Source organism: Pipistrellus kuhlii, unplaced genomic scaffold, assembly GCF_014108245.1.
Source record: "Pipistrellus kuhlii isolate mPipKuh1 unplaced genomic scaffold, mPipKuh1.p scaffold_m20_p_2, whole genome shotgun sequence".
Classification (NCBI taxonomy): domain Eukaryota; kingdom Metazoa; phylum Chordata; class Mammalia; order Chiroptera; family Vespertilionidae; genus Pipistrellus; species Pipistrellus kuhlii.
This window is the reverse complement of record NW_023425515.1, coordinates 67,665,306-67,689,113: the sequence shown is the minus strand read 5'-3', so window position 1 is coordinate 67,689,113 and position 23,808 is coordinate 67,665,306. Positions and strand designations below refer to the sequence as shown.

Genomic DNA, 23,808 nt, shown 5'->3' with positions numbered 1-23,808 from the left:
ACCTGAACCCTCTCCAATCTGGGACCCCTCAAAGGATATCTAACTCCCTCTTTAGGACTGATCCTGGGATCAGCCTAAATGAGCAGTCAAACATTCTTCTCACAATCCAGGACTACAGGCTCCTAACTGCTTGCCTGTCTGCCTGCCTGGTTACCTCTAACTGTCCTTCCCTGCTAGCATGGTCACCCCTAACTGTCCTCCCCTGTAGGCCTAATTGCCCCCAACTGCCCTCCCCTGCTGGCCCAGTCATCCCTAACTGCCCTCCTTTGCTAATCTGGTCCTCCCCTGCAGGTTTAGTCCCTCCCAACTGCCCTCCTCTGCAAGCCTGGTCCCCCTCAACTACCCTCCCCTGCTGGCCATTTTGTGGTGGCCATCTTGTGTCCACATGGGGCAACCATCTTTGACCACATGGGGATGGCCATCTTTGACCATATGGGGACAGCTAACTTGTGTGTTGGAGTAATAGTCAATTTACATATTACCTCTTTATTATATAGGATGTGGAGTTAACATAAATAAATTAGGAAAAAACAGGGGAATAAAATCAATGTTCTTAGTTTCCTTAGCTAATAAGACAAGTAAAAGTAAAAAATGCATCATAGAAAACAATTTGAGTTCATTTACAATGTCTAAACTGAAACATTAGATGGAAAGACTAAAACTCTGTTAAAAGATTCTAAAACATATGTACTAATAGATGCAAATACTAGTAAGAGAATTTTAATTAGTGAATTTCACTTGTTAATCCTAAAGAAGTATGTAGTATTTTATCAATGAATTACCCAATAGTATATCTGGAAAAAAGCATTTTCTTGGTCTGGTCAGTATGGCTCAATTAGTTAGGCATCATCCCAGGCACAGAAAACTTGTGGTTAGATTCCTGGTCAGAGCATATACCTATGTTGTGGGTTTCATCCCTAGTAAAGGGTATGCAGGAGGAAGCTAATCAATGTTTCTCATTGATTTTTTTTCCTCTCCCTACCTTCCTCTCTCTCTAAAAATCAATAAACTATTCTTAAAAAAAACAAACAGTTTTTTGGATCTGAAGCTATAATAGTAGTTATAATTATTAGAAATACTAAATTATGGGTAGTGACACAATTGGAAAGAACTAAATGTTAGATATAAATACTATTACTTTTTAATAAATTTTAATAAAAATAGTATTTTATTTATAAAAACCTAGTAATAATATGTATAACATTAAATACATATTATATACACATTATAAAGTGAAGAAACTATATTACCTTTGGATTCACTTTATTTTATTACTACTTCCAATAAGCAGTGCTCCCTCTGTGGAAGGGCACTATTCATCAGGGGGCAACTCCTGCATTGGGCACCTGCCCCCCAGTGGTCAGTGTGCATCATAGTTATTGGCTGTTCTGGTAGTTCCACTGTAATGGTTGATTTTGCTTTTATTATATAGACTAGAGGCCCAGTGCATGAAATTGGTGCATGGAGGGAGGGATGGGGGCTAAGCCTGGCCTGCAACCTCTCCAACCAGGATCCTTCAGGGGAACGTCTGACTGCCAGCAAAGTCTTTCCAAATTTAAGAATATTTAAATCAATATCAGACATCTTCTTAGACCACATAGCATAATATTAGAAATAAACTACAATAAAAACAATAAAAAATTCACACTTGGAAGCTAAATAGCATGCTATTAACCTGTTAACCGAGCAGGACCTATAAATACGTCAAACGTAAACAATATTGGGAACAGGTAGGACATATGAATACATCCTTGAAATATATGTTGCGCCCTGAGAGGGACGATTAATATTTCTTGTAATCTTTATAATTGTTTGTAAAATTTATAATATTTTAATTCAATGTTTCCATTTTTTTGTTGGTATTCTTTTCTATTTGTTTGTAATTTTGTATTTTCTTTTGTGCTTTATATATAAATAAATGAAAATATATATTTCTTTAATTTTAATTAAGTATAAATAAAAAAATAATAATATAAAATTATGTGCACTGGGAGTGATGTACTGACACTTCCTAGTGAAAGAGTATGCGCCCGTTGTACATTGCATAATTAAAAAGGGAACTCCCCGGTTAACAGGTTAAACAATGATTGGGTTAGCAAAGAGATCAAAAAAGAAATTAAAAACATCATGTAAACCAATGAAAATGAAAACATAATAATCCAAAATCTATGGGACATAATTAAAACTGTCCTGATAGTGAAGTTTATAGCTCTACAGGCCTACCTTAAAAAAAAACAAGAAAAATAGTAATAAATTATCTAACTCTACAACTTAAATAATTAGGAAGAGAACAACAATAAAAGCCCAGAGTGAGCAAAAAAAAAGGAGATAATAAAGATCAGAGCAAAAATAAACAACATAGATAAAAACAACAAAACAAAATCAATGACACCAAGAACTGGCTTTTTGAAAGGATAAGAAAGATAGATTAACCTCTTGCCAGGCTCAGCAAGAAGCAAAGAAAGAGGACCCAAATAAACAAAATCAGAAATGAAAGAAGTGAAATAGCAACAGAACTGACAGGATTATAAAAAAGGATTGTAAAAATATTTACTATGAACAACTCTATTCCAACAACTAGACAAGGAAATGAACATCTTCCTGGAAAAACACAATCTTCCAAATCTCAATCAGGAAGAATTTAAACATCTCAATAATTTGATAACTATGGAAGAAATTGAAGCAGTCATCAAAAAGCTTCCAGCAAATAAAAGTTCAGGGGCAGTCAGTTTCACAGGGGAGTGTTATCAAATATTCAAAGAACTTAAACCTATTCTTCTCAGACTATTCCAAAAAATTTAAGTGGAAGGAACACTTCCAAGCTAATTCTATGAACCCAACATTACACTAATACCAAAACCAGATAAAGAAAACAATGAAAGAGAATTATAGGCCAATATCCTTCATGAACAAAGATGCCAAAATCCTCAACAAATTCCAGCAAATTGGATCCTGCATTACATCAGAAATATCATACACTATGACCAAGTGGATTTATTCTAGGAATGCAGAGATGGTACAATATCCACAAATCAATATAAGTGACACATCACATAAACAAATTGAGAGATAAAAATCACATAGTTGTATCAGTTGATGCAGAAAAGGCATTTGACAAAATCCAACACCCATTATTGATAAAAACTTTCAGCAAAGTGGGAAAAAGTTCCTGTAGGTCATCTAAATGTGATTGCTTGAAACAAATAAATTAAATAGGCATAGGTGAAATAAAAAGGGCTTAGGGAAGAATGTCTTCTTTTTTGCAACAGCATGGATGGATCCGGGGAGCATTATGCTAAGTGAAATAAGCCAGTCAGTGAAAGATAAATACCACATGATCTCACTCATTTATGGATAATAAAGAACATTATAAACTGTTTAACAAAAATAAACAGAGGCAAAGAAGCAAGCATCAAACAGACTGTAGCTATATAGCAGGAAGGTAGGGAAGGGTTGGGGGGGTGGTAAGAGATCAACCAAAGGACTGGTATCCATGCATATAAGCACAACCAACAGACTCAAGACACTGGGGGCAAGAGAACTAAGGCAAGTCCATGGGGGTAGGAGAGCCTGATGGGAGGTCAATGGGGGGAGAGGGGGTTGAGAGACATGTATACCACTATTTATAATACCTTAAACAATAAAACTAAAAAAAGGTGGGGGGGGGTAGGTAAATTTTTCAATAATGTTTGTTGTGTAATAGTTTCCCAAACCCCTTTAGTGACTTCTACTTCTGGAATTTTACTAAGTAAAATAAATGGGAATTATTGTGGAAATTCAGCAAATGTCTATAGTATTTACAAATGAGATAAAATACTGGTACATTAATTGCCATTTGAGTTTAAATTTACCTGTTTTGACCTCTTGTTATGGAGGAACTAAAGACACTTTGGTCTGCAAATAAAAATGTCTTGTGCCACACTGAAAAAAAAAAATAGCATGCAGAAGCATATATTTCTAGAAATTATAAAATATATTAATAAATTTGCCAGTAAAAATGTGTAACAGACAGTTCATAGTCACAGATACACCTCATCCTATTGCACCTCACTCTATTGCACTTAAAAGGTGTTGCATATTTTACAAATTTAAGGCAAGACAACAGAGTATGATTTTTTTGTTGTGATACTCAACTTTATGGCTGTAGTCTAGAACTGAACTCACAATGTCTGTGAGGTATGTCTGAATATAGATTTCATTAGAAATCAAGGTTTCTAAATGTTAAATATTTTAATTAGTATATGTAATTAAAACTATTAGAAATAATAAAGGAAACTACTTGAATGCAAAAATATAGGATGTCCATTTTCAGTAAAAAAATAAAAATATATTTGTATAAGTAAAATAATGTTATTTTAAAGAGAAGCAAACTGTAAACGTGGAAATATGGGACAAATTAAATTTTAAAAAAAGTTCTAAAAGGTTTGCATAAAAAGGATCTTTGGGTAAAAAAATAATGTGTGTTAAGTTGGCTAAGATTGGAATGAATTTAATTTAATAAATAAATTTAAATATCTAAAGCAATCTGGTACAAAATTAGAATTTTGTTTTTCTTAGACTAATTGTTTACTTTTGATAAGATTGTGAAGTATCTCCTTTGCTTTTTGGGTATGTTGTCTAGAAAGCAGGGATTTTGTTTTACCAAATTAATGTTTTTTTGCTTCAGGTTTTGTTAGTCAGGTCTTAATGCTGCCTTAATCGGGTCTTTGATTTCCTAAGAAAACTAATCTTCTCAATATTAAAAGGGCTACATTTTGCTAACAGCTATTTAATCTTCTGTATTTGCCTTTGAAATCTATTATTGTTACTTTAGTTAAATAGATAATTAAATGTTATTTCACAATGATCTGTGGACTCATTTAGCCAAATATCCTAACCTCTTGGTATTTTCCACAAATGTCCCCAAATCAAATTCTAAATAAAGTCATTTTGACCTCTAGCTATCTTTGGGATATTTCAGAGGCTTTCTGTAAAAACTCAAAATACTTCCTCTCCTTTCTTTATTAGGCTATTTAACAAGTTAAATTACATGGAAAACTTTGTTCAACAAGTGATACTAAATTTTCCTATATTTGTGTAGATATATGTTATTTATATAAATTTTGTAGAAATTATATAAAATTTTAAATAATCTAATATATTCAAGCCATGTTCAGGTAGGTCAGTTGGGTAAATCCAAGGCTGTGGATTGATCCCCAGTCAGAGCACATACAAGAATCAAACATTGAATATGATACATAAATATGTGGAACAACAAATTGAAGTTTCTCTTTCTCTCTCTTCCTTCCTCTCTCTAAATCAATAAATAAAATGTTTTAAAAATCTAATATGTCCTAATATAACCTTATCAGTTTTAATTCTAGTTATCATTTTAAAATCTTGATGTCATAAAACAACCAAATTTCCTTGTCAATTTCATTATAATGAACTCTGATCAAATCTCTCACAAATACATTTTTAAAGTATTTTTTCAATTACAGACAATTATTGTTTTTACCCTGATGCTTTTACAAAAGTGCTTCAGCTTCAAATAGAGTCATGTCTCTAATGACTTATAGATCATACCACTGAACTAGATTAGAAATTACAGGACATAAATTGAGAAACTAATGGCTTCATAAAACTACTAACTGAAAGATCAATATAAGCAATAATGAATAAAATGTTATTAAATGAACCAAGAAACGCGAATATAAATTTGTGACTTGTTATTTGAAATATTGCTGGTTCTTTAATATTTAGTTTTCAGATATAAAGAAATAATTTCTCTTAAGCTAACTATGACTACAACAATTTGATAAATTATACCTACATACATAAAATTGAAACATAACTTTCAGGGAGTATTCTTATATTTTCATGACAGTATAGTTCTTCACATCAGTTCAATAAGAATCTGTTCTTGTGATAAGCACAATTGGAAACTGGCTGATTTTCCAAGCATCGGCTAGAGTGCTGCATTTGAGAATGTGCATAGACTTACTCGTAGATATGACCAGATAATTTTAAGCAACGAAGGTGATTCTATGGAGTAGAGAGAGCCCCTTGGAAAAACTCGCCTGGCACTTTGCTTACAGGGTTCTCATCACAATTAGGGAGTTTACTTCCTGACAGACCTAGGTAAGTCAAGATATTTTTGAGACCTCAGTAGGAAAGAAATTTGCCCAAATCTATAGGTATTGCAAAAAAAATGCTAAATAATTGGCTTGTATTTCCTTGGCCTGTGAGGCTGTTAAAGGTTACATGTGAGATTCCTTATAAAAAGTTCCAACAAAGCAGATTTAAAAGAGCTTATATGAGCAATTTATATTCTTACTGCTCTTACAGCAGTAAGTAATGAGACCAGATATAAGTTTAGATTTATTGTATAAGCCAAGTACTTTTATTATAATTATCTTTGGTAAAATTGAGGGTGACTGTATGAAAAACACAGAGTTCATTCTTGTATTACTATTAATTATTAGAGGCCCATTGAAGGAAGATTCCTGCAAGAGTAGGGCTTCCTGTGGCCGACCAAAGCAGAGGAGGGATCGAAGTGTCACCCTGTGCTTTCCCTCCCTCTTCCTTCTACAATGTCTTCAGTCTTCCCTCTGAGCCCATTTTTGTAAATTAACTGCCATTTTTGTTGGATTAATTTGCATACTTGCTCTGATTGGCTGGTGGAGATAGCAAATTAATGGTCAATTTACATGTTTCTCTTTTATTAGTGTACATTATATTGCTAGGGGCCCAGTGCACAAATTCATGCACTTTGTAATGAACTGTTAACCACGAGGCTGTGGTGGGCACAGGGGCAGGTATCGGCCCATCCTCTGCACCCCTGACTAGCCCCTCCCACCACAATTCTCAGTCCCCTGTCTGCTGGCAGCTCCACTCCTGCTGCCACTGCTCCTACCTGCTGACAACACTGGCCTGCTGATGGTGTGGAGCGATTGGGGCTGGTGCCAGCAGCAGGTGCAAGGGAGGCTGGTGCTGTCAGTGGGTGTTAGCATTGGCAGTGGAAAAACCGTCAGGAGCAAGAGGCACCAGCAGCCGCCGCTCACACATGCTGATGGCACCAAGCAATTGGAGCTGGCACAGGGCTCCAGCATCCGGTGCAAGTGGCAGCTCTGGTGCTAGCTATGGGTGTAAGTGGACCTGTGCTAGCATTGGTTGCAAGCACTGGGTGGGACCACAGTGAGCAGCAGCAAAGAATTTTCAGTAACCACCAGAGACTTGCCTCGAGGATAGTGACTGGCACCCCCACTCACTTGCTCCACCATCTGCCATGTACTGCAATCTGCTGCCTGCTACCAATACCCACCATGATCCTCCTGCACCATTGTTCTATCATTCGGTCTATTTGCATATTAGGGTTTTATATACATAAATGTTTCATACAAACAACTGTAAACCTACTTTTGCCCCACCCTGTATATTAATTAAATTCAAACTAAATTATTAAAGTATTGATATTCAAAAAAAGTTTGATAATTTCTGATAACTCTAATAAAAATGGTAAAGAGCAATTGAAAAGAAATTATTTTATGCATTATCATTTTTCTAACTTACAAAAAATATATATGTACTTTATTAACATGTCACTTTTATCTATTTTGTTCCCTAATTTTTTTTTTACTTCAAAATGTATAATATTTTATTTTCTCTTGAATTTCATTTTCACACCATTAATAAAATATGGCTTTCTTCATGTTGATATGTACTCTTGGGATGGCAATGAGCCAAGCTTTCAAGCAATCTGTCTAGAACAAATAACCACAAATATAATGCTATAAAGCAATACAAATTTATGACCTTAAAATACTACATATGGGTTAGAAGAATGCCACAGGTGTCATTCAGCTTCATTGCTTTTGGAAGCTCTAGGGAATTCATCCTTTTCTTTACCTTTTCCAGCTCCCAGAAGCTGCCAGTATTATTAGCTCATGGCCCTCTTGCTCCATATTCCAAATTTCCATATGCAAACTAGGATGAGTCTCACATCTCATCACTCTGTACTTGCTTTTGTGGTTATATCTTCCTCTCAGATTCTCTGACTCTTCTGTTTCCCTTGTTGGCTTTATGTAATATTGAGCTCTCTTCAATAATCCAGAATAATTTCCCTATTTTAAGGTCAACTGATTAGCATCCTTAAATCCATCTGCAACCTTAATTTTCCTTTGCCATATAACCTAACATATTAAAAAAAAATATATGAAAATTAGGACAAGAACATCATGTGGGTGCATTAATCTACTCACAATAGAAAGATTCTTTTTCAAACAGTCCAGTATTTCTATTTGCTTCCTTCCTCCTGCCCTTCTCCTTCTACATGCTCTGTCTTTGTGCCTCTGCTCATGCTCTTCTCAGACACATAGCAATGGCCCACTCTCTCTCTTTTCCTAATTGTACTAGTACTTCTGCATAAAACCAAACTATTTCTCCTCTATGATACCTCACCTTACTACTTCAGCCACAGCCATCCGTTCTTTGCTAAAATTTCAGGGTATTTAGTAATTCTATAAAACAATAAAGTTTACATATGCTGTTCTCCTATTCTGTTTTGTTTTTCTAGTTGTTCATCTCCTTGAAGCAGAAGTGGGGAGTTTCCCACATGCGGGACGTACAAAGCCTGAGAAATCATTTTGTCTACCCCTCTCATGGCACCCACAGGTGGGACTCAAAATTCAATAAATCTGTGAATTGTTTTTTTAAAGAAACATAGATTTATATTAAGCAAATGATGTTATAAATATTCCAATGTCCCTTGCCAGGAAAAAGGTTCCCCACTTTTTCCCCCTGTGGGATCCTCTGGGTAGAGAGGAGTGGGGCCTGTTCCTCTCCTGGTGTGTGCTCCTGCATTGACAGCTGTGGACTCCAAAAAGAGAGAACCATCTGGTAAAAATGCCACTTCACCTGCTGTGTTCAAAGCTCCCGTTCGACCAGATAGTGTGGGCTTTGTTCATACCAACTTATGCAAAAACAATAGACAGCCCTATGCTGTCAGTGAATTGGCAGGTCATCAAACCAGTGCTGAGCCCTGGTACTGGCAGACCTGTGGCTGGAATTCCCAGAGTCCGAGGCGGTGAAATTCATGGTCATGGCTGAAGTGCTCTGGAAATATGTGTTGTGGTGGCTGCATATTTGCACCAACAAAAACCTGGCACCATTGGCACAGCAGAGTGAACACAACACAGAAACAATATGCCGTCTGCTCTGCCCTGGCTGCCTCAGCCTCACCAGCACTAGTTATGTCTAAAGGTCACCGTATTACCCTGGCCGGTTTGGCTTAGCCTGCAGTCAGAGGGGTCCCAGGTTCGATTCCTGCCAAGGGCATATGCTTGGGTTGGGGGCTTAATCCCCAGCGTAGAGTGTGCAGGAGGCAGCCGATCCATGATTCTCTCTCATCATTTATGTTTCTATCTCCCTCTCCCTCCCTTTCTGAAATCAATAAAAAGATATAAAAGAAAGAAATAAAGGTCACCATATTGAGGAAGTTTCTGAACTTCCCTTGGTGATTGAAGATAAAGATGAAGCTACAAGAAACCCAAGGAGGCTGTTTTGCTTCTTAAGAAACTCAATGCCTGGATAGAAAAAAGGTCTATGCCTCTCTTCTAATGAGGGCTGGCAAAGGCAAAATGAGAAATCATGGTGTCCAGTGCAGGGGACCTCGCATCGTCTGTGATGAGGACCACGGGACCATTAAAGTCTTCAGAAACATCCCAGAATTGCTCTGCTTAATGTAAGCAAACTGAACATTTTGAAACTCACTCCTGGGGGGCATGTGGGATGTTTCTGCATTTGGGCTGAAAGTGCTTTCTGCAAGTTAGATGAGCTGTATGGCACTTGACTCACGAGGAACTGCAACTTTCCCATGTACAAGATGCTCAGTACAGACCTTAGCAGAATCTTGAAAAGGCCAGAGATCCAAAATGCCCTGTGAGCACCATGCAGAGTCCTGAAGAAGAATCCACTGCAAAGCCTGAGGGTCATGTTGATGCTAAAACCATATGCAAAGACTATGCTCGGGAAGGCCATTCTTCACCAGGCCAACAAACACAAGCTCCGGGTGGACAAAGCAACAGCAGCGCTAGAAGCCAAATCAGATGAGAAGGGGGTTCCAGGCAAGAAGCCTGTGGTCGGGAAGAAAGGAAAGAAGGCTGGGGACCTTAAGAAGCAGAAGCCTTTGGTGGGGAAAAAGGCTGCAGGTACCAAGCAACCAGAAGCTGAAAAGAAGCCTGTAGAAAAGAAACCCACCTCAGAAAAACAAAACAAAACAAAAAAAAACAAAAACCCACAACTGTGGCATAAACTTAAATTTGTTTATTTCATAATGGTCAAAACACAAAACACTTTGGACAGCTGATTTTGAATAAAAATAGGATCAAAGGCAAAAAAAAAATGTTTCCCCACCCATACTTGAAGAGACTTGAATCTCTGGAGGAGAAATTTCATTATGCTACTCTTCGTATATGTGCTGTGCTTAGATATGTGTTACAGACTTCAATGAACTCTTTTCCCAGTACAGGATTCTGCCATGTCCCTTGCATTGTGTACATATTTTGAGCAAAATAGAAACTTATGAAAGCAAAGAATAAAATGATAAAATTTTAATCTAACAAAACATAACCCTAACACCAATATTAGTTTTTCCATTTTGACTTTGAAAAAATATTTGTTTGTAGTAATTCACATACAAAACCCCAACTGAGTTTCCACTGAGTAAGTGTGAATACCAATTAAATATTTAATACCTTTATTTCGCTTGTTTTGATATTTTCTCCTCGTGATGTCTGCCTTCTGAGCCACAATCCTCTCTTACCATTTCAAGTTAAAAATAAAGTACATTTCCCCCCCAAGTAAGAATTCTTAAGTAACAAATGAAACAGAAAATACTTTATATATTGTATTAGTAATATAGGGACCTCATTAGCTTTGGGGGTTCCTTTAATGAGAGTGATCCCAGATATAATTTCGCCTCTGCAAAATAGCGTTGGCAAAAGTATCCCAGGGAACCACTCCCTAATTGCTTCTGTACAAAGCAGAATATTGTTTCATGAGCTGCACAGTAACCAGTGCAGGCTGAGCGTAATGATTTGTCAGGCCGCCATAATAGAGCTACCTAACTTGTTTTTCTCCTCTTTCTTCCTATTGTAATTTCCCACGTTCCTATAAAACAGAAAGTTTGGAAACTCTATGAACTAAAGCAAATATATATTTTATGCTCGATGTCTGGGAGTTGCAAAAATATTGAGTTTCTTTTTACTGCTCATTACTCATTAAGTGTGAATAAACTCAAGAAGCCTGGAAACACAAATAATTCCTCAGTATGCGTCAAGATAATGATGTATTAATAATATAAACTATCCATAATGGACATCAGCGACTTGTTATAAACAAAAGTAATTAATTACCAACAAAACATATTTCATGTACTAACAGTACTGCTATGTGAGTGTACTGTATGCAAAAAGGCAAGGCTGGCCAACTTTAAACTATGTGGAAGGCTGTGAGGGTGTCCCTCCTGAATTTTAAATGTGGAAGAAAATCTTGACTCTTTCTATGGCTCCAAGGATGAATTCTGTTTTGGTGATTTGAGGTGTTATTGTCGTTTGTCCATTTGCTTTGTTATATTTTGTTTTTTGAGGAGGAAGATTGACTAGTCTTGAGATGTAGCACCAAGCCACAATGAAATAGAATCTCTGCTTTGTAAGTATAAACAATGCCCTGAGATTCGTGGCACAAATTTCTTATGACATATTTTCAGTGAATAACATTTAAAGTTGTATTTGCCTAAAAAATTAATTACATAAACATTATTTATTTTTAGCTAAATGATGGATTTCTCTGTGTTCAAGCTGGCAATAGGTATCAGAGAATAATTGCATTAATTCAGAGAAAAGGATAAATGAGGGTAACTATACACATTAATCTTGTTTCTGACTGGAGACCACCTCGGAACATAGGAGCAGCAATGATGTAATGGCAAAGTACAAACTTTGACCTATTGGTGAGGTAGGCAGGTAATAGTTCAGAAAATACATTTTTGGGAGGGTTGGGGGGAGAAATGAGACCTGTTATTATTAAAATAATAGATAGATTAATAATAAAAGGGAGTCATATAATCTAGAAATTAAAATTCCAAATCAGAGACACTAAGAAGTAAATGAAGTGCACAAAAGAAAATAAACATACATAAATAGTGTCTAGAAGATCTTTGTGTGTCTAATCAAAAGCGAGAACCTGAAGCTGAAATAAGAAAGAAGAAACAAGAACTAAATTCTATTTAATAGCTCCTCATTTTAGGTGTTACATTTTATTTTAGAGGTTTTGAGAATATCCTTTCATGTTAGAGAAGAGTTTGAATGGGTATTTTTTCATTTACTCATGTATGCTACATAGCACATATGTATCTTAATATCTGCTCATCATATTATTCAAGAGACACTTGGAGCTTTAAATATTACATTTAGAATCAGAAAATTGTGAGAGCAGTTTAAAAATATTGAATTGATGGGGGTGGCATTGGTTAATAAAATTACATAGATTCAGGATACTATTTTACAATTGTATTGTGTGTTCATCACTCAAAGTCAAGTGTACTTCTATCTCCATTTATCCCCCCTTTACTCTTGTTTACCTTCCTCACCCCACTTTTCTTTCGTTAATCGCCATACTGTTTTCTGTGGTTGTGAGGCTTTTTGTTTTCTTTGCTTAATCCCTTCGCCATTTTCACTCATCCCCCAACCCCTCTCCACTCTGCAGCTCTCAGTCTGTTTCTATTTTGTTTGTTAGTTCATTTTGTTCATTAGATTCCACATATAAATTAATTATATAGTACTTATCCTTCTCTGACTAGCTTATTTTACTTAGCATAATATTCTCCAGGTCCATCTGTCCTGTCTTAAAAAGTGAGAGCAGCCCTCGCCAGCTTGGCTCTGTGGATAGAGTGGCCTGCTGACCACAGGGTCCTGGGTTCTCTTCTGGTCAAGGGCACATCCCTTGGTTGCGAGCTCCTCCCCAGCTCAGGTCCTGGTCCTTGGTTGCAAGCTTCTCCTGCCAGGCATCCTGCAGGAGGCAACCAATTGATGTGTTTATCTCACATCAATATTTCTCTCTCTTTCCCATTCTCTTCCACTCTCTTTAAAAAAGCAATACAGGTATATTTTATTTCACATTTTATTAGTAGACAGATGGACAGAAAAAGACAAAATAAACCTTACTTTATTAGTAGATTGATGGACAGAAAAAGACAAAATAAACCTTATTTCGTCTTTTTCTGTCCATCTGTCTACTAATAAAATGTGAAATAAAATATACCTGTATTGCTACTTCAAAAAAAAAAAAAATCAATGGAAAAATATCCTTGAGTGAGAATTTAAAAAATAAAATAAAGATGAGAGCACTTTTATAATGATGATTTCAAATGCATACTTTAGTGTATTGTGTGAATTTAAGCTGTTCCATATTAAGATTTCTGAAAACAAACTTATCTACATTGAGTGTGAGCCTGACATTTTCCAGCTAGTTTCTTCTTAAATCTTTTAGTGATGGTAATACCCAACTTCTTATAATATTAGGCTTGGTTTAGAGAGGAGAGAGGAAGTTGTTAAAATACAGAAAAAGTCTTTACTCCTTGTATTGCTTTATCGATGACCAGAACTGTGAGCCCAGGTGTTTCCAGAGGTTGTGTCTCTCGACACTGAAGAATGAGCTCTGTGGACCAGAAGATTTAAACAAAAATGTGAAAGTTTATTGCAAGCAGATTCAGACTCCCTGCAAGGAGAGGAGGCCAATAATGAGCTGCCCCAGTTAGGCCTTGTAGTCCAGGGGTATATGTTTGCTACAAGCCTGCTATGTGTCTACTGTGTTGTCACCTGATTGATTCCCTCAGTGTTCTTGCCCAGCAACAGATCTGAACTTTCCCATTTCAATGTGTTCTTTCTCTGTTCCTGTGCTGAACTTTGTTTCTATGTGTCAGTACACCTTGTTGTTGCAGGCCCTTCCTTGGTTTCCCATGCCTCCTGCTTTGTGTCCAGAAACATTTTATTATTTCTGTTTGGTTGGTTTCTGGGATCAGGCTGCTTAAACTGTTGTGTCTGCCCCACCTATGTTCCACCTGCCTTTGTTTCCACTGGACCTGCCCTAACTGCCTGCATTTCAAGTGAAACCTCTCATGATTACTGTGGCTCTCACCCATTATCACAAACTTAGTGGCTTCAAAACTTTTATCCTCTCAGAGCTCTGGAAGTTAGAAGTACAAAATGAGTCATTGAGCTCTTCAAGTATCAGTATGCCTCGCTCCTTCTAAAGCCTCTGAGGAAAGAATCCCTTAGCCTTTCTCAGCTTAAAGATTGATTTCAGGTTTTGAATTAATGCCCTTTCGTCTCATCACTCCAAACTTGGATTATTTTTAGTTTCTTGCTAAAAAAATATATATATCCAATATAGGAGGAGATAATGTGAAATTTTTAAAAAGTGTCTCACCTTTATAATTCAAAAGAAAGCAGGACTGGAAGAAAAGAACAGATGAGACAAATATTGAATAGAAAAAATAATAATTCCTTAAATTATCTCCCAATTTGCTTAAATAAATTTAGTGTCATTTTTGAATAATATGTCTATGATTTCTCAATGCTGCTTTTATGTTTTCAAACAGAAAGATAATACACAATCATTAATTATCTCCTAAAAGCACTGTGTGTAGTTCGCTTTGCAAAACAATGCCCTTCAGGTAATAGGGTTCAGACTTCAGAGAGGTAAGGTCCATGTTTCAGTCAGCCAGTCAGAGAAAGAGAAATATCACATGATCTCACTCATTTGTGGAATATAATGAGCAACATAAACTGATGAACAAAAACTGATCCAGAGACAAAGGAGCATCGATAAGACCATTAAACCTCAGAGGGAAGGAAGGGGAGGGTGGAGGTAAGGGGGGGAGATCAACCAAAGGACTTGTATTCATGCATATAAGCCTAACAAATGGACACAGACACCTAGGGGGTGAGGCATTAATGGGGGTGGGGAGGACAATGGGGAAATAAGGACACATATGTAATACCTTAATCCATAAAGAAAAAAAATTAGTAAAGTCATCAGACATGTTAGTGGAATAAAATATAAATACAAAAACTAATTTTTAATTAGATGGATTTCCTTTCAGTTAAACCACCACCTGTGGTTTCCTTTACCCATGCATTTTCATGATTTACATACCTACAATTATGAAATAAAATGGCTCCAAATTTTAAAACATATACATATGATCTACTATTAGATTTAGTTGATATATTAAACTATTTCACATTTGCAGATGAAAGCATAAGAAATGGAGAGACTGAACGCATTCCAGAAACATTTTCCAGTACCAAACTCAATTTGCCTCTGAGACAAATGAGGGGCTTCCAAAATTATGTATTGGATTTTATTATTTTTTGCAAGAGTAGAAAGGCTTTCTAGTAAAAAAAAAAAAATGAAGTTAATAAACCTCATTGTCAATATATCCTGTGTATCTGCAATTCCCTGTACCTTTAGCCAACCTGTTTTCTAAATGAAAAGAAACTTGACTTTTCAGACAGAAAAGAAAGCACACATTAGATACCAGTAGACTAAGTTCAGCAGCAAATTGAGAAAACTAGACTTTGTGTGTGTTTTTCTAAGAAATACGTAAGTATACTGCATGTGATATCTTCTCAAAATCCACTTAGGATCTTTGGTCTCTGTTGTTTTTGTTCTTCTTCCCTATCAATATCCTATCTTCTCACATATAAGCAAAACTTACTGGTTATCCATTCTTTACAATTTTATGTTGGGCACTTATAGGCATGTTTTAGCCCTTATGTTAAGGCCGTGGCTGGCAAACTGTGGCTCACGAGCCACATGAGGCTCTTTGACCCCTTGCGTGTGGCTCTTTCACAAAATACCATGCATGGCCTGGCGAGTCTATTTTGAAGAAGTGGCATTAGAAGAAGTTTAAGTTAAAAAATTTTTGGCTCTCAAAAGAAATTTCAATCGTTGTACTGTTGATATTTGACTCTATTGACTAATGAATTTGCTGACTACTGTGTTAAGGCAACTGTAGAATCACATGTAAAAAAGATTTGCTACCACATGCTTCCAAAAGGGGAGGGGGAAAAAAAGCAAAAAAAAAAAAGCAGACAATGTACTTTTGTTTATTTTTCAAGTAAAATTATTTGTCCCCAGGATAGCAAATTTTCTGGAGCATGCCCCTTCTTTCTCCCCAGTCTGCATAATTTTTGCTCCACCAATAGTTTCTTGCAGAGGTAGAGGAATGGACCCTTTTGTAATCTGAATTCCACGCCCTTGGTTCTGCTGTCAAGCTCTGCTCTGTCTTTTCCCATTTTGCAACAGCAAATCCATTTGGGCTCTGCATGACAACCTATGAAATCTTCAATGGCACCATTTTCTGAACATCTACAGAGAGTTAAGTACTGCAGAAGGTACAAAGAACACTAAGTCTCATTTTTTACATAAAAATTATAGAGTTCATAGGAAAGTGAGTTAAAATAAAGTATGTGTAAAGTAAATACCATAAGAGAGCAAATAAAAAGTGCTATAGAGAACATTCTGTTATAGGAGATGAGAGCATTTACTCTTATCTGGTGACATTACGAAAAATGTTTCTCTCTCTCTCTCTCTCTCTCTCTCTCTCTCTCTCTCTCTCTCTCTCTCATCTCTCAGCATATTTATAGAATTTTGTGAAAATAACATCAATTTTTCAAAATTCCTCTAACACTTGGAACCTCTAGTTTTTCTACCCCTATATTCAGTGGCAATCAGATTGACCAGAGAAAGGTGAAACACTTACATGAAATGTTAAACAGAACTTTCACTTGTTAGGATTTATTGAAATGAATATTTGTCACATACTTATTTTTTTTTTATTCAGAAAACACAATGCCTGCAATATACTCATTACATACCGTGTTTCCCCCAAAATAAGACATCCTCCGAAAATAAGATCTACTTACAGGTTTCCTTCTGAGTGAAATATAGGGCATCCCCCGAAAATAAGCCCCCACCCCAGGTTAAACATGAGAGATTTGGTCAACTGATTCTGAAAGAAATGGAGTCACAAGAAATTCACCAGGAAATTCAGGAATTGGATTGTTATGATGATGTTCCAGAATATGATGACATGATTGTCATTGAATAAATGAGTAAATTCTTGATACTGTATGATTCAGTTTGTCTGGTTTGTGTTGACAACTACGGTACTACCATACCGTATATAGGTAATAAATTTCCTTTATTTTCATTTAACAATAAATGTGTACTGTATTCTTCATGGAAAAATAAGACATCTCCTGAAAATAAGACCTAGTGCATCTTTGGGAGCAAAAATTAATAAAAGACACTGTCTTATTTTCAGGGAAACAGTGTAGTTACTTCCAACTCATCACATGTTCTCCCTAGAACAGGAATGAGTTCGGCATTTAGAAACAGCAGAACTTTCAGTCATCACAACTATAGAGACATTTGTCATCTAATGTGGAGGAGCTCCTTCCAAATGAGTACTGTCATTCCTCTCCAGTGTGGACTATTCAGCACTCTGGTGTTTCCCTGAACCAACGACCTGCACAAGGGGCAGCAAGCCTTGTGGCTAACTGTGGGTACAATGTGTGTGCTTCTCCTCTTACTAGTAGATACTCCCATATTTTTCCACACAAAACTCATATAAGGAAATATGATACTTACTACTTCATATTCAAACTGTACTTGTACCAAAAGGCACAAATGCATTCAGGAAAGGTCTAAAAATGTTCTTAGTAATTGCTATTTAAGGACATTAAATCCACCACTGTCCTTCTGGATTTCTTGATATGACTGCATATTCTATGGATAAAAACTTAACTCTAAAGAAAAAAAATATTGAAAGGGCTATTCAGGAGATACATATTTTAGCTACATACAACACCCATGAGCCTTGTGATTGCTTTCAGATTAATCAGTGGAATGAGCACTGGATTATGACTTACAGAACCAGAGACTGGGTCCAAATTGCAGTATTTCATAACTGAGATTATAGAAATTATCATATAAGGTCATAGCCTAATTCAGTTTTGAGGTCCTGATCTCTGCACTGAGATTCTTTGGGACAGCTCTGTATTCTTATTATGCATTTCCTTTAGGTCCTGGCTAGTTCATTTATCTTATTTGCAGTTTTCATAGTTGAATTGTTCTAATTAGATAAATTATTTAAATCCATTATGTATCACATAAATAGTTTTAGACAGATACACTCTATTTTATAGTACTCCATTACATGGATTTTAAAAATGAATAACAAGAATGACATTGTTAGTAGACACACTATTTAACAATCTTTTCTTAAGCTATTTTTAATCAGGAAACATGTCTTCCTAATAACATACAAAAATTTCCTAATGAATAATCATAAGTGGCTGAAGTGTTCATTTCAAAGTATGGGGTGAAAATCTAATGTCAAACTCCTAACCTTTCAAGTCATGCTGTCAAAGAGGAAGTATTCGGAACCAGAGCTGTGCATAGCTACATAATAGCGCCATTGTGAGAGTGAACTATCCTGGTCTTATAACTGGTACAAGTCTCTGAATAGTGTCAGGACCTTTTAAATGTCAGAATTATCTGGCTCTGGGCCCCTTCTGTCTGTTCTGCATGGAACATTGTGACTGATTTGCAATAGGCAGATAGTTAGTACTTAAAAATTTCCTGAACTCCTTCTTATGATCGTAAATGGCAATAGCTGTATGAGAAAAATTGAGGCAAGTTAGAAAGCACTAGAGAAGAGGTTGGTTGAAATTTTGAACTTGTATTCACCTCATAGTGGAAATGTATTAAGGCCAGAACTCTATGAAAAATCTCAAGTAAATATATGATATTTATTGGATGCCTTAGGGAAGATAAATATTTTAAAGACACACATCCTATTTTAAATATATATTTTAATATATTGATTTCTATTGTTGAAATAGTAATCACTAAAATTAATAAATTTGATTTATTAAAAACACGTTTCTGAATTTTTAATTGGATCCTTCCTCTCTTTTTCCAAACAAATCTTATTAATGTCTATGTAGCTTTTATGGGATGTTTACCTTGTAATTCAGATATTGTATATATTCTTTATTATATCTAAGATTTATAATAAGAAGTCTTTCCAAATGCTTCTTAAAATGTGAATTTGTTTTTCACATAGAAATATTACTGTTATTCTTTCAAAAATATTTTTATATACTCAAAAGTTTTTACAAGAATCAATCATTTATGTATCAAGCTCTCTCCTTGAGAAGTTATCTCTGAGTTTTGTGAAGTTCGGTGTCCAGAATGAAACACAAATATTATTGAGAAACTGATAAAATCCTTATTTTAAAATTGATACAACTTGAAGAGACAGTTTTAATTAAAAAATTAGTACAAGAACTCTGACCAATAACTTTCCTACTAAGAAGCATGTGATGATTTACTGGGATTGAGCATTATTTTATTATCAGTTACCACCACCATCCTCTTATTTAATGAAGAAAAAAAAAACATAGATTTTATTCTAATAAATACACCCAAAGCAGAGTGAAATAAAATATTATATATATATATATATATATATATATATATATATATATATATATATATTACTGATTTGTTACAGAGAGGAAGGGAGAAGGATAGAGACTTAGATCTGCCTATTGCAAATCAGACTTAGAAACATCAATGAGAGAGAAACATTGATCAGCTGCCTCCTGTACATCCCCTACTGGGGATATGCCTGCAACCAAGTACATGCCCTTGACTTGACTCGAACCTGGGACCCTTGAGTCTGCAGGCTGACTGTTCTATCCACTGAGCCAACCGGTTTCAACAAAATAAAATATTTTTTAAATTAAGACAAAAATGATAAAGAAGTCATCTCAATTTGATGCTTATGTACATTTATTTCTCACTAATTCTGTCCTAAAATACCTTAGAATAATGATGCATTTATTCTAATTCTATTATTTGCTTTGTGTTATTTTAAAGAAATTAAAAGTGTGAGGATCATTATAGGAAAAATATGGAGTTTCCTCAAAAAATTAAAAATGGAACCGCCATTTGACCCAGTGATCCCACTTCTAGATATATACACTAGAACCATAAACACCAATCAGAATGAATGTATGCACCCCTATGTTCATGGCAGCGCAATATACAATAGCTAAGATCTGGAAACAGCCTAAGTGCCCATCAGTAGATGAGTGGATAAAAAAAGCTGTGATATATTTACACCATGGAATACCATGCAACAGTATATACTTGATCTTAGTCAAAAGGCCAAGAAGCAATGTATGCAGCAGTATAAAAGAAGGATATCTTATCCTTTGAAACAGCATGGAGGTACCTGGAGAGAATTATGCTAAGTGAAATAAGCCACTCAGAGAAAAATAAGAAAGATAAGTATCACATGATATCACTCATATGTAGGATCTAATGAATAAAATAAACCAATGAACAAATTAGATCTAGAAACATGGAAGCAGGGAACAGACTGACAAATCTTAGAGAGAAAGAGGAGGGGAAGTTGGCAGTAAGATATCAACCAAAGAATTTGTATGCATGTATGCATATCCCATGGGCACAGAAAATAGTGAGGTGAAGGCCTGAGGGGGGAGAGGACAAGAATAGGGTGGAGAGGGTCAGTGAGGGGGGGAGGGAGTCAAGGGGGACATATGTAATAATTTCAACAAAAAAGATAATTGCTTTTTTTTTAATGTGAGGATAAATATTTTTAAAGTATTAAAAAATGGCTCCAGGGCCCTGGCAAGTGTGACTCAGTGTTTTGTGGGTGTGTGTTTTAGTGTAACAAGAGGTTGCTGCCGAAACCGGTTTGGCTCAGTGGATAGAGCGTCGGTCTGCGGACTGAAAGGTCCCAGGTTCGATTCTGGTCAAGGTCATGTACATTGGTTGCGGGCACATCTCCGGTAGGGGGTGTGCAAGAGGCAGCTGGTCGATGTTTCTCTCTCATCGACGTTTCTAGCTCTCTATCTCTCTCCCTTCCTCTCTATAAAAAAATCAATAAAACATATTTTTAAAAAATAAATAAATAAAAAGAGGTGGCTGGTTCAATTTCAGGTCAGGCCACATGTCCAAGTTGTGGGTTCAATCCCTGGCAGAGGGCATGCAGAAGGCAGGAGATAGCTGATTGATGCTACACTCTCACATTCATATTTCTTCTTCCTTCTTACTCTCTAAAAAAAATCAATAAATTATATTTATAAATGTGAAATAATACATATTAAAAAATGCCTGTAGGACATAAGTTTAAAGATTTAGTTGAAAAATTTCAAAACTTATTTGAGACATCAATTTTATTAATTTTTCAAATTATTTCTAATAATTAGAAATCATTTTATTTTTAGTAGTAATACTAAATATTCCTTCATTCTGGGCCTAGATAGTAGTCATTAGTGGAAATTAAGAACTGCAAACTTGTATAATGTAAATTAAGGTTATGGCTCTAAAAAAATTATTTTTCCTTTTAACTTTAGTAATCATGTTGTACATTCATTTAAAGAAAAGAAATGAGTATATCTTAGCCAAGAAAATAGAAGTAATCTGAAAAGATTTTAAGCTAGAACTATTACTAAGTATTTCTAAGAATATATTGTTTTGCTACAAATTATTTATCCTTAATACAAGGTGGGGCAAAAGTAGGTTTACAGTTGTTCATATGGAAAATAATGCAGCAATTACAAAATAATATACAAAATAATTTCACAAACACACAACTGTAAACCTACTTTTGTCCCACCCTGTATATAATGATGACTATTCATGGCTCCATTTTTTCTTCTTCAGAGAATTGATATTAAATGTGAAATAGCAGAGTAAATAAATCTAACTATTGATTTTTTAAAATAACTTGGCTACAAAATGATATTATTTAACAATAAAAATGATATTATGCTAGACTTTATAAACTTACAGTGGAAAATGTTTTCTCCTTTTTTGAAAGAAAAGTGTTAGTGAAGATTATTTTTTAAAATATATTTTATTGTGTTTTTGTTTGTTTGTTTGTTTGTTTGTTTGTTTGTTTTTACAGAGAGGAAGGGAGAGTGATAGAGTTAGAAACATCGATGAGAGAGAGACATCGATCAGCTGCCTCCTGCACACTCCTTACTGGGGATGTGCCCACAACCAAGGTACATGCCCTTGACCAGAATCAAATCTGGGACCTTTCAGTCCACAGGCCGACACTATTCACTGAGCCAAACCAGTTTTGGCAAATGAAGATCATTATTAAGGCCAAAACAGATTATTAGATTTTTACATGAGAATATTTTTATGGTATTATAGCTTTATGCATAACTGATAAAAATGACAATTAAATTAAGACACTGAGATTGTTGTTAAAAGTATTAATAGACTCTAAATATTATAATGAAACTGAAATATATAAGGTTTATATAACCCTTTAGCATTTGCAAAACATCAATTATATATTAACTTTTACAGCTTTGTGACTACTTGCATTTTCCTCTATTTTTATACTTTCAGAAATGTTAGTTAATCATAGTTCTTCATTTATAGTACACAAATTTACTTCACTCATGAAATCAACTTTGCATATAGTAAAAGGTAGAAATCCAGCTTATTTTTTCACTATGAAATTCCCCAATAAAATCTATTAAAGTTATCTATATGTTTTTTAACATTTATCATATAAAAATCTCACACAGAAACAGATTGTTTTCTTCCTTATCTATTCTAATTGGTCTGTTTGCTGTCCCTAAATTAGTTCTATATTTTTCACTGCTAGAAATTTGATGCCTGTACTATAGTATATGTTATTATTATTATATACTCAGGAAGAACTTCTGTTTTCCTTTACACATTTTTTTAAAATATATTTTATTGATTTTATACAGAGAGGAAGGGAGAGAGATAGAGAGTTAGAAACACCGATGAGAGAGAGTCATCGATCAACTGCCTCTTGCACACCCCCCACTGGGGATATGCCCGCAACCAAGGTACATGCCCTTGACCGGAATCGAACCCGGGACCCTTCAGTCCCCAAGCCGACGCTCTATCCATTGAGCCAAACCGGTCCCGGCTTCCTTTACACATTTTTTAACAAAAACTAATTTTCATATTTTTTGAAATTTTTAGTTTAGTTCTCTAATTTAAAATATATTATTTTTATTTTATATTAGATATTTTGGAAAATGAAGTATGCTTTTTGTTGTTGTTTTCATTATCCTTATATCTTGATACTTTATTATGGCTTTATTTCTTTTCTAATCAGAATATTTCTACTAAGAATACTTATAAAATAACTAGTGGCCCAGTGCATAACATTTGTGCACAGAGAAGTGTCCCTCAGCTGGCCTGAACCCTTTCAAGTCTGGGACCCTCTCAGGGGATGACCAACTGTTGGTTTAGTCCTGATCCCTGAACCAGCAGTCGGACATCCCTCTCACAATCTGGGACCACTGCTCCTAACCACTCACCTGCCTTCCTGTCTACCTGCCAGCAATCTGCCTGATTGCCCCTAACAACTTCTGCCTGCCAGCCTGATCACCCCCTACCTGCTCCCCTGCCAGCTGGATTGATGCCTATGTATTCCCCTACCAGCCTGATAGCCTCCAACTGCCCTCTTCTGCTGGCCTGATCACCCCTAAGGCTCTTGTTAGTATAGATCTTTTGAATAATTACATTTGGGCAGTTTTATAATTCTCCAAATATCTTTATTTTTCCCTCATCCTAATATATAAAAAACCAGGGCCATCATGACTGAAAAAAACAGATGGACAACTGAACACAAGCTGTGTGGGGCAACAAGGCTGGCAGGGAGAT

The 23,808-nt window shown here is 35.6% G+C and overlaps 1 pseudogene; it reads left to right on the top strand.

The window, feature by feature from the left end:
* Positions 1-7,121: 7,121 nt before the first annotated feature.
* LOC118722962 lies at positions 7,122-10,243 on the top strand (annotated as a pseudogene).
* Positions 10,244-23,808: the final 13,565 nt, after the last annotated feature.